At 53.8% G+C, this 12,056-nt stretch overlaps 1 long non-coding RNA gene across 2 annotated transcripts; it reads left to right on the top strand.

The window, feature by feature from the left end:
- The first annotated feature begins 5,685 nt into the window (after positions 1-5,685).
- LOC136020532 (uncharacterized) lies at positions 5,686-11,012 on the top strand. Of its 2 annotated transcripts, none has more exons than XR_010615388.1 (3): positions 5,686-5,843; positions 5,995-6,102; positions 10,060-11,012. It is a non-coding gene; the product is annotated as an uncharacterized LOC136020532 (long non-coding RNA). The 2 variants fall into 2 exon arrangements; XR_010615387.1 differs by having other exon boundaries at positions 5,686-5,879.
- The last annotated feature ends 1,044 nt before the right edge of the window (positions 11,013-12,056 follow it).

Genomic DNA, 12,056 nt, shown 5'->3' with positions numbered 1-12,056 from the left:
CTTTCCTCATTAGTGAGCTCTCTACAGCCTAAGGAGTTTGTGCTGGAGCAGGATCTCCAGGACAGGGATGTGTTTATCCAGCACCCAGTGTGACCCTCAGCCTTAAATAACAGCCTCGGAGGATCTGTTCCAGGCAGTGCCTCAGCCGTGCTGGTGGTTGTCCTTGCAGTGAGTCACCTCAAAGCTTTTTATGGTGTCTTCAGACTACAACGTGCAGGCCAGGAGAGAGGGCAGCTCCCATCACAGTGTCTCAGCCCCCAGATCCTTGCCTGGGGTGTTAGAGGGCAGCCAGGCAGGGACCTGCTCTCTGCAGCTGCCCTGGGGTGAGAAGGGACTTTACTGCTGCTGCTGCAGCCCCAGGCCCTGGCTGTGCTCTCCCCAGGGCACTGGCTGCCTGCAGTTTCTCCCAGATGGCACCTATGATCTGGTCCATGATGCTGGAATGGTCAGTGCCCATCCGGGATCCCACTGTCCTTCCTGGGAGAGTCCCTTGCTCTCGGGACCCTGTTGAACAGCTCTTTATCTGCTTCTTGAAGCAAGGTCGTAAACCCAAGTGTGAAAAAGGGAGAAGAGGGACCCAGGGAGCTGATGGAGAAGCTGGAGCAAGTTTACCAATTTGCAGGTGACATCTCTCCAAAAGAGGGACTTTCCTCCTTATTGAGCTCCTATAGCTCTGGTAAAGACTATGACAGCACTGAGCAAAGTCTTATGGCTGTGATACCAGGCCTGCTGCTCACAGAGAAATGAGGGGGATGAGGTGGGTGCTGCAGGTGCCTGGCACTGCTACCCCCGACTTTGCACAGCACCCGGTCCAGCCCGCAGGGACAAGGGGCTGTGCAGGGCAGGAAGACTGCAACCTCCTCTAGCTGCCCACAGCAGCACCAGGGCACACTCCCAGGTGTCACCCAGGAGTGAAACCCAAGAGAGCTCCCGATAAGGGAGGGCAGCTATAAATGTCCTGCCTTGGGCAGGTTCCACTATATCAAGGAGAGGAAGGGAACACTAAAGTCTTCTCTTAATCCCCAGTCTGGTTTTGTGCTGAGACAAGGGGAACAGATCCCCCATTACCATACTGAAGGGTGCCCACCTTCAGCTTTAATGTCAGTGCGGATGCCCATGCATGCACATCGCTGCACACGCCGTGCCCCGTGCTCCCCAGCACCACTCCGGTGACCTGAAACATAGAATGCTGCCGAGGTTAAAATTAGCTTCAGGCTATTTTCAGGAAGGCCACAAACACTGCTTGGGGGCAACACCAGTGGCATGGCTGGATGAAGGCTGGAGAAGGAGCACACGTGAGCAGTGTGGAATCTGGGAGCATGGCTCAAGACAGCCAGGCTCTGGGAGAGAGGGGCTAAAAACATCCACGCTCCATGTTAATAGAATCCCAGACTGGTTTGAGTTGGAAGGGACCTTAAAGCTCACCCAGCTCCAACCCCTGCCACGGGCAGGGACCCCTTCCACTGGAGCAGCTTGCTCCAAGCCCCTGTGTCCAACCTGGCCTTGGGCACTGCCAGGGATGGGGCAGCCACAGCTTCTCTGGGCACCCTGTGCCAGCACCTCAGCACCCTCCCAGGGAAGAGCTTCTGCCTAAGAGCTCATCTCAGTCTCCCCTCGGGCAGGTTAAAGCCGCTCCCCCTTGGGTCATCCCTGCAGTCCCTGGTCCAAAGCCCCTCTCCAGGTTTCTTTTAGAAGTTATTCTTGTAGATTTTCTGTGCTCCTGAGAACATTTAGAGTCTCTGATGAATCCCTTGGGCTGAGCTACATGGGAACATGAGCCACAGCCAAGTGCATGGGACCGGGGCAGGCAGCACTGCAGCACACTGCCTCTTTAGGGACATTGTGGAGAAACCCCTCACCCCCCCACTGTGCGTCTGGTGCCTGACACAAGATGAGTTGATTGATAGGCATCGGTGCCTATAGGACCCAGATGAAGTGGGACAAAGGAAGAATGTTCAGGATGAGCAGAAGGGCTGAGTTCTGGTCTCATCCTGGGTCACGTTGCGGCTCTGCCAACACTGTTTAGGTGCTGCAGGACTGAGGTCACCCAAAGCCAGAGGGGAGATGGCAGCTGTGCCTTTCCCTGAGCCCTGGGCTGACCCTGTGCAGCCAGTCTGAGCACACGCAGGCTGGGATGGCGATAAACAGCGCAGAGCTCAGTGACAGGGCTGAAAGCCTTCAAGGACTCGGTGGCATGTAGACAATCCTCCCCCAGACAAGTGGTGCAAGGCAGCATCTCACTGTGTGTTCCTTGGCACTCTCCTGAGGGAGCATGGCACCCTCCCTGGAGCCAGGAGAGGAGGTAGGATCACGGTGACACTGGAGATAGGTCTCCAGATTGGAGAGGACAAAAGGACAAGGGAAGTTTTCCCCTTGCTCTTTGAGCACCATCCCAAGACCTTTGACAGGTACAGGAGGTTTAAAATGCATACAATCCCTGGTCTCCCCAAGCCTCTGGGTTGCACTGTTTGGATCCTGGTTGTGGATCAAGCGCAGAGTGCGGTGGGATACACAGGAATACACAGCTCTGCAGCGAGTGCCCCTCCTGGATCAGGCGCAGTGGCTGGGCTGGGCTGGTTTGACTTGCAGGAGCGCTGGCTGTGCCTGACCTGACTTCAAAGCGTGGTGGCCCCACTCCCCATGGCCTCAGGAGTGGAGCTGCTTTTGGAAGCCTTAGAGAGAGCTCTGGCATAACAGGGAAGCAAAGCTCCCCCAACACGTTGCTCCGGCCATCACTGAAGGAGAGATGTCCCCATACACCAGTACGGGGCTGCTAGGGACACGTGTCCCTGTCAGTTTGCTCCTTGGATGGTGGCCTGCCCAAGCACGGTGCTTTCCAAGGAGGTGACCTTAAAAAGAGCAATCACAGCCTGTGTTAAAGGTTCCTGCTCTCAGGAGTTTCCATTGGGTCTTGGCGGGCGCTCTGGTCCTGCTGGCCAAGCGCTCCCACCGGCAGCGTGGCTCTCGCTGAGCCCAGCCACAGCAGCCTTATACGGACCCATCACTGAAACTGCTCCCAGACCCCTCTGCTCCCTCAATGATCCACACGGAGATGAAACCTTCAAACCCACGCAGGGCACCTTCTCTCCTTCTCTCACACAGGAAGCCCAGGTTTCTGATCTCCTGAAGGTCTCATTGGAAGGCAAAGGCCTTTCATGGTTTCCAGGCTGAGCTGCTCCATCAAAATGTTTAAAAAATAATTTTCTCCCCACTTTTGGAACAATAAATAACCCAAACTCCAATTTTCGGAATAATAAAGAATCCAAAAAGCCCATTTACTTGCCTTCTTCTCAAACTCCTTCCAAACATTTGGGTGTATGAAAATCCCAAACCCAGAAAGGCTTTGAACCTGTGATAAAGCAGAGCACAAGAGCAAAAAGGGGCCCTAAGTCAGCATATAGCCCAAAAATAGAGTAAGAGGGTTATCTGAAAAATGCACTAAGTATAGACAAAAACGTTTCGGGCCCCAGCTGCAGCTCTGGCCAGCAGGCACATAGCAAAGTGTCACTTGCAGATAGACAGGCTTTTTAAAGGCCCACATCTGTCCCAGCTGCTGCGCTCAGAGCAGGTTCATGTCATACCTCGGTTGGATACAGCCCCATGTTGCTCTCAGACTCAGAAAGTGGGTGACCAAGATTATCATCACTGCAGAAGCATCCCACCCAAGGAAAGCCTCAGGGATGTCCCATGTGCAAGAGGTACCCATAGGGGATCTGCAGAGGCTTTTTGAAGGCAGAGGCACTGGGTGATCCTGCTGGGATGATGCCAACCAGGCTCCACTGCTGCCACCACAGTGTGACAGCTGTTTGCACAAGAATCCTCTCCTCTGGCCACCAGATTGCTCAGATCACTTTGAACTTCTGCCACGGCTTTGCTGTTGGTTTAACCCAAAGGGAAAGGTGCAGGCAGCAGCTCCTTTCATCCGAGGCAGGTCATGCTGCTCCGTTTACAACACACAGTGGGAAAACTTCCAGTTTTCCAGTACTTTGCAGCCCTGTAAAAGCCTAACCCTGCCCTCTGCCTTGCACAGCATGGAACAAAGACATGCTGCAAAAGCTTTTTGGGGGGGGGGGGGCAGCAGCATCCGTGAGCCCAGCAGCATCCCTTAGCACAGGAGCACCCCTCAGCCAGAGCCAGCACTGTTGCCTTCAGCCCTTTGCAGTTGAGTTGTCCCCAGTGGGTCTCTGCTTGCCCTGGTTGGGGCTTTAATACCAGACCCAGGGGGGTGGCATCCTCCTGCAGCCTGCCAGACCCCTGCCAACTTCCCAGCCTCATAAATACACTTCTTTCCCATCTCTTGACCCACTGAGGTGCACGTGAGTTGCAGAGGAGGATGAGCATGGCCAGGGGAAATAGAGGTGAACACCAGCGGGCAGAAGGAGGGGAGGAAGGGAATTTTGCCCATACAGCTCTGCATGCTTCTGAGATGCAGTGATTCCTGCTCACCGGCTCTTGTTATTAAAAAACCCCCTCCCCTGAGCATGAGGACCAAGACAAAGGCAGAAGGAAGCTCATGAGATGTGTCTGACAGGGCCAAGCCTTGCTGCCTTCTTGAAATGAGATACGAAAGTCCCATTGAAAGAGGTCCAAGATCCTTTGAAGCCCTCACAGTTCATTAACTGCAGCCTGAGCCAACGGCAGAGCCAGGCTGCCAAGAAGCAGCCTCACCTGCGGCAGTGGGGTCTCTCCTGGGAACAGAGTCATGCTGGAGCACGAGGCTTCATCACCTGACGCTCGGAGATGCGTTTTAGTCATGGATTTTCAGGCAAACACACACTTTGCCAGGCACGCCTGCCACAACCGGCTCAGCTCCTGGGGCGCGGGACGAGGCGCCGCTCCCCACGGCAGTGCCCTGGGGAGCTAAGGTGCTTTTGGGAGCTAAGGCCACTCCTGCTCCCAGCGCACATCAGCCCTTCCTGACCTCCCGGTTTCAGCCAGCGAGGAAGCTGGTTTGGCAGACTCCGAAACACAAACACATCTCCGAGCTCTGGGACCAGATCTGCATCAATGCCCCGGACCTTCGTAATGGCTTCTTTCACGAAAACTGTGTCATGGTGTGGTACAGGTAAGCTCTCACAAACAGTGCCAGGCGTTCCCGTCCTCGCCTGTCTGTCACGGGACCGCGACAACCCATCATTATAGTTGAGACCAGGAAGGGGATGGAGAGGCGAGGTCACCTCAGGGCATGCAGGGCTGGTGGCTAAAGGAGATCACCAAACACGGAGAAGGAACCCAGGCAGGCCATAGACAGGAACTTCATTTCAATAAGCTCTTTCCCTGGTCTCATCCGAATGAAAGCAATGGCACCAGAGCAGCAGCAAAAGAGCACGCTTAGGAGCACCACTGCTTTTCTGGCTGCAAACCTCTTTGAACCAACACAGACTCAAACGAAAGGCTCCTGAGGAGCTGCTTCTCCTGCAAACCCCCCTTTGCCCAGCTGGATAAGCTGTGTGTGTGTGCGTGTGTACAACCTGCCTTGTTAAAAAAGCAACAATAGCTTTTTACTTCCTGCTCTCCAGGACCTCAAGGCCACCAGTGAGGTGATGCAAGAGGTGGCTGTGATTGCAGAGCCACCAGTGCCAGCGCTGCTCTCCTGCCCTGGCTACACAGGCTGTTGTGCAAGAGGGGATTTAGTGACCTGGTGTGAAGGTAAAGCTGGAGGCAGAGCCAGCTGCCGGGCCTGGCCTCCCCTGCACAGGGGGGAGGATGGGGAAAGGCAACAGAGAGGATAGAAGCTGTGTTCTGAAGTATTAGATGTGCCTGGTTCAGCATTCCAAATGCTGCCATTGGGATGGAGCCGGAGTATCATCATTGCACCCTTGGGGCTGGCATCAGTGGGGCAGGTTCGAGAGATTGCTATTATAGAGGAGCACTTACAGGTGTGCTCCAGTTCAGGAAGATGCTTCTCTGGTCAGGGGGACTCCACCTGATCCTGTGCTGCCCTACAACCAGGAAGCAAAACATGATGTTTTCATCACCACCTCTTTCCATCAGGGATCTGAAGAAATAAAGCTGCGGTGGAATGAAGATGAGTGTGACTGACACACCGAGGACGGTGGCACATCCCCTGCCCTGCCTCCCTGAGGTCCAGTGGCAGCAGAGGTGAGTGAACAGAAACCCAAGCCTGGATCCCCTCTGTGCCCAGGGTGACACCGCACGGTGCGGCTCGGGCTGTGTCAGGGCCACCAGCAGCAAGGACCATGTCCAGCAGACGTTCCTATGAGTGCAGGGAGCTGAGCCAGGCTGGGCACTGGCCAAAACAGCAGGGATCAGCCTGGGGACAAAAAGTGGGGAGAGCAATGCGGCCGGGTGAGTAGAGCCAAGGGTGGCGAAGAGCTGGAGAGACGGGTTTGGGAGAGGGACAGCACCTCCTCAGAGCTTCCTCTGAACACCCCGTACAGCCTGGGCTGGTCCCTCCATGGCCACATCATCTGGATGTGCATCCCCACCGTGGCCATTGAACCCTCCACCCTGCAGCAAAGCAAGAGGTGCAGTGGAGAGGGGAGCAGAGAGGGGACCTCCAGGGTCTGCCTGTCCTCCCAGCCATGTCACCCGGCACCACCCTGACCTGCTGGGTGCCAGGATGATGGGAGCAGTGTCCTCACCCTCCCTTGGCCTGCCACAAACCACCATGGTCACTATCGCAGATACACCAGGGGTCTCTGGAGCACGGCGCACAGGCAACAGAGGTGTCAGGGTGGAACAAGCAGGGAGGGATGTGAGCCCTGGCCCTATGGGAGCTGATGCTCTTCTTCCCCCTGCACCCTGGGTCCCTCCCCATGAGGACAGGAACAGCCATCAAGGGTAGAGGTGGGCAGAGGGTGCTCCTCATGGACAGGGTCCATCCCAGAGGAATATGGGGGGAGCATGCCTGTAAGCGCTCCTCTATAATGGCAATCTCTTGAGCCTGCCCCACTGATGCCAGCCGCAAGGGTGGAATGATGATATTCTGGCTTCATCCCAATGGCAGTGTTTGGGATGCTGAACCGGCATCCAGAGCAGAATCAGGGGGCATGGCAGCTCCGGGTGCCGGGGTGCTCCAGCATGGCAGCAATGGGGAGAACATGGTTTTGCAGATGTTGGCCATAAACACCCCATGCTTCCAACACAGCGGCAGAGGTTTACCCACAGGCAGCATCAAAACCTTCTGCCTTGCTGAGCACCCCATGCTCTGCACCCATTGCCCAGCCATGGGGTGAGGAGACCATGGAGCTTGGTCGACAGCTCAGGCAACGCGTGACGGGCATGAGCGAAGGGTCCCTGGGGCAGCACTGGCCGAGTCACGCACCGCGGGACAGGCTGGGTGTGACTTCAAAGAGCCAGGTCCCACAGGACAAAGCAGCAGGGAGGTGACTCCACTCGGGGAGCCGGTCACGAGGGTGAGCACCCGGCAGCCACGCTGAGCATCCGGAGCAGAGACAGGCGCAACAGGCGAGTTATGCATCAGGGAGGCTTCAAGCATGACCACGAATGGCCCCAGGTTCAGGCAGGAGGACCAGAGGTCACCGGCTGAGTCACCGGCAGGTCTGAGCACCGCGGTCCTCAGCACCAGCCACCAGCTCCCATCCAGCCCAGCTCCCCAAAGCATCCTGCCAGCACCATCCCACCTTGACCAAGCTTCTGCCCTCTTCCTGCGAAAGCTTGACCCCTCCTTGTCGTCCTGACACCCCCCCATCTGTGACAGAAGGCTCCATCCCCGCCGCACTGGTGCCATGGGGACACCCCCAGGGTTGGGGTGCCCTGTGCCCCAAGGAGCCAGCCCTCAGTGCTCCCCTGGCTGGCTGCAGGAGAGGCAGCTGGGAGCCCTCTGCTCTCAGCACCCACCTCACCATGCTGCGGCCTCCCTGTCCCAGCCCACCCGGTCCCAGCAGCCCCCCACAGTGTGGCAGTGCTGCTGTGGGACACGGCGGTGCAGGTAGCTCCTGCCCTGGCTCAGGCGGTGGGATGCGTTATGCTGGGCAAAACATTCCCACGTGGTTCCCTGGGCTGGTTCGCTCATGGCCACCACCTCACACCAGGGCTAGAGGAGGGCAGAGATCCCTTTTTTAACCCTGTTTTTCCACTGGCCTCCCACAGAAGAAAAGATGGGCGGTAAAAGAGTGTGATACACAGAGCTGCTTTTCATAACCCGCTTTGCCTTTCCAGTCCCTCTTTGCTCCAGCTGTTACAGACCTGCCTGGCTTTCTTTTGCTTGAAAGGGAGGAAGGAAACGGGGCTGCCTGCTGTGAATGCTCAGCCTGTGTCCTCGGTGTCCTGGATCTGACCCAGCCTTTTGGTATAAGGGACTTGAAAGCCAATATTCTACTCGATCAGAACAAGCCCCATGTGTTTGTGGTAAAGGAGTGAATCTAGAAGGTCCACAAGTCTATTCAACTGCAAAAATATTGCCTGGAATACTGCAGACCTGGCTGTAAATTTGCTGCCACACTAAAAATACTATTAAGCCCTTTGATATATTAAAATGAAAGAGATAGGCAGAAGGCAAAGTGCTGAATGTAGTTAGCAGAGCAAACACAAACTGATTGCACTCCGCAAGGAGAGGGGAGGGAATCGATCGCAACATGTTTCATTACTGTTTCATCAGCCAGGTTAATCTGCCACCAGGATGCAATCGATGTCGCATCCAAACGCATGATCCCATTGTCTGGGAAAGCATGAACGGCTTCAGGGCTTATCTAGATACAATTGGAGCAGCAGCCTAAGAAACGCTGCAGTGACAGTTAATGATGAAATCTGTGAACCCCAGAGAGCTCCTGAAAGGTCTCGGTCTAACCAAGACTGGCGCAATCACTGCAGCACTTCTGGCTCTCAGATCAAGGGACCTCTGGTGATGGACAAGGGGCAGGGGTTGCTGAGATTTTCCAACAGCCTCATTGCTGTCTCCCAGCCACCTCCATCCACAGCACTCATACTCTTTTTATCCCCTTTGAAATACCTGGTTTTCCTTTGGTTTTTAATGACAGCAAGATGTGTCTCTTAAGGCAGCTCCTCACTCCTCTCTCAATGGGCAGTTCTAGCCAGGATTTATCTTAAATCTCGAAGGAAAAGGTTTGAGCTGTCCTTGGCTAAGTTTGCCCTGGATTTCAAGCTCCTGATGGCATGTGGCAGCTGTGTTTGGACTAATCCCTGTGTATCAAGTGCTTCAGTCGGTCCCAGCTCCAGGTTGTTATTATGGCAATGACATACTAACCTGATCTGTTGACCTTTGAGCAGGTGACCTGGACTTGCATCAGTAACTGGTGGGCAGCTGGAGGTGGGAAAGCTTCATACAAGGGGTGTTATATTCTTAGTGTTTTCATGCAAAGAAGGGGAGACAATTCCATTCCTCAGGTGGGTTTCTCACTGCTAACCATTCTCCCACAGCCTGGACAATGTGGACATCTCAAAAATGTGGTACCTTTGCCCACTGAAATTCCCAACTAAAGAAATATCCATCTTTTTCCCTGAGCCACGAGGTTCCTGGGGAATGCTCTGTATTCCCACCGCTGTGTTAGAAGGTCCTGTTACCTTCCTCGAGGCTTCAAGATTGAGGCTGAGGTGAAATGAAAGATTTGAGAGATGCTATGCAAAATGGACCCTTGCATAGCGAGACCTTTGCTAGGTAAGGGAGACTAAAGCAGTGAGGTTTGTGCACTTATACACTGGTTGTTTAAAAGCTCTTTTAATTCCTGGGATTTCTGTGCAAACGCAATTGTTTGAATGCCTCTGCTTCATGCTACTCTGGAGTTGCAGTACTACAGACTGTATGGAGATACCTCTTGCTCAAGGCCTTGGATGGCCCTGCACAAAGCAGAGGATGTGACACTGCTCCAGACAGGCAGCCCAGGAGCAGGGAGCCAGCTGCTCTGGACTCCCTCCAATGCACTGCTCTCTCTAAGAGCCCACGCGCTGTCCCCTGCCTCTGTGGCAGGGCTCTCGGGCAGCTTTCCATGACAACACCTCTCGAGGAAGGCAGAGCTCCAGTGTCGCTGGCATAAGCCCCCAGCGCGCTGGTTGACGTTGCAGACATCCCATTGCAGCAGAGAGCCAGACTTTAAACACTTGTATTCTCTTTCCCAGCACTTAACGATTTCCTTCTGGCTGGACCATTCCCAAAGCTGAAAAGAGGCAGAACAGCTACAAATAATTCATCCAAACCGTGCTGACAACAGCAAACACCCTGCCTGTGATTCACTGCTGCAGTGGGGAATTCTGTGCTCCAGCATATGGCTTCTGCTGGAAGAGGTGGACTTGGTACCAGGGGAAAAAACACTGCTCCTGCAACTACCAATGGACTCTGGAAGTGATCAGGTGAAACCAGAAGAGAAGTACAGAGAGGGGTGAAGGGGAGCGACCTGGTTTGCGAAGAGTCTTGGTAATGCTCAGATCCGTTTTCACTTCTTTCCCATCTGATTGTAGGACAGATCCCAGATGGAGACAAACAAGTTGGGCTAGATCTAGCTGGGAAAAGCTGACAAGCTTCCAGGTGCACAGCATGTTCTCCAAGTTCCCTCATCAGCCTGTTCCCACTCCTCTTGTCGAGTGAACAAGGCAAAGGAAAGAGCACATTTAGTTTTAACAATTGCCTTTCCAGCCATCACACCCTGTTGGCTTCGTGTCTGAGTTCCCCACAAATGAAGAAAATCATGTTGCTTTGGACATCAGTATTGTCAGCTTGGCAGTGAGAACATCCAAACGCTCCCTCCTTCCCTTTCTGTTTCTCCTTTTCTTTAGCCCAGCTGGCAAACACACTTCTACGACACTGGGGGTCTCCGCACATGGGTCTGTGGCCTTGGTAAGCACAGTACATGTCATAGATCAAAACACAGGTTGTTACTACCTGGATACAGCCCTTAGCTGCTCATCCAGTGGGTGCTGCAGACTGTTCTCAAACCCTGTGAATGAGCAATACTGTACCAAAGTAAAGCACTGCTGAAATCCCGGGACAGAAATACTCCGAAGTGTTAAACCAGTGACCCATGAACGCACCACACCTGAAGTGTTCCTCATTGTATTAAAAAGGCCTAAACCACCCCCTGGTCTGAAAGCTCATCTTTACCCACTGCTCTTTGCTCAGAATTGCCAGGTAAGGCAGCTACAAGGATGAGAAGTGAAACCAACAGCAAATCTATAAACCTTCACAAGTGTGATATGAACAATCACGGCTACCAAGCATGGGATTCCAGCCAGGGACCTTCCCAGCAGAAGGGGGGCAGGTCCATCACGATGTTGTTATGGGGAGCTGGTCACACACCCAGGTTGTGCAGCCCTGAGTAAGCTCAGTGGAATGATGGCAAAGCCAACGCCAGCTGATGAGACAGCCCCGTTTAAGCTGCTGCTGTCAAGGTGAGCGGTTTGTAACGCTCTGTTTAGGCGATGTCCAAAGGCCAAACAGTGCTGTTTGTCAGAGGCTTTAGATTCATCTTGCCTAACTTCAGCTGTCCAGAGTTTCGGTGTGCAGTTCATGTAATCAGCTTGGCCCTTCTCCACCCAGGAGAGATGTCTGAAGTAAGTCTGTAGCCCTCTGGACAAGCCCATCTCTCTGTCACGTAGATGATGAGCTTCCACTAGCTGCTTGTTGGCATAAGTAGCCAGCAGGAATTACAGCTTTCCTCTGTGGGCATTTTCGTTTTCTTAACATCGCCTTTTAAAAGTCAAATGTAAAATGATCAATGTGGCACCAGCAATGGTCTCAGGGGGCTGAGAAAGGCTGATTTCCTTTCTTACAAGGAGAGCTGCCTTTCATGCAGAGGAAGTTCCTGGCATATGAAGCCACACAGAGAAACCTGAAGTGTAATTTATCCACTCCTCTCTCTGAAGCCAAAGAAGAGTTGATCACTCAGGCTCCATTTTTGATACAGACGGCTGCTAACCACCATAAAAGACCACACAGCTCATGCTGTCTGTTGTCAACCAGCAGCAGAAAGACTGGAAGATACCTGCACTACTGCTGCTCCAGCCTAGCCGGAGAATCTGCTGTTTTCCAAGCTGGTAAATAAAAGGCAAGCACTTTTCTCCCAGCAAGTTATAAAATCAGCATCACCCTTCAATTTACAGCCGTTTTAATGCAAGAATGA

The sequence above is a fragment of the Lathamus discolor genome, chromosome 11, assembly GCF_037157495.1.
Source record: "Lathamus discolor isolate bLatDis1 chromosome 11, bLatDis1.hap1, whole genome shotgun sequence".
NCBI lineage: Eukaryota > Metazoa > Chordata > Aves > Psittaciformes > Psittacidae > Lathamus > Lathamus discolor.
The sequence above is the reverse complement of the archived record's forward strand: the minus strand, read 5'-3'. Positions and strand labels throughout refer to the sequence as shown.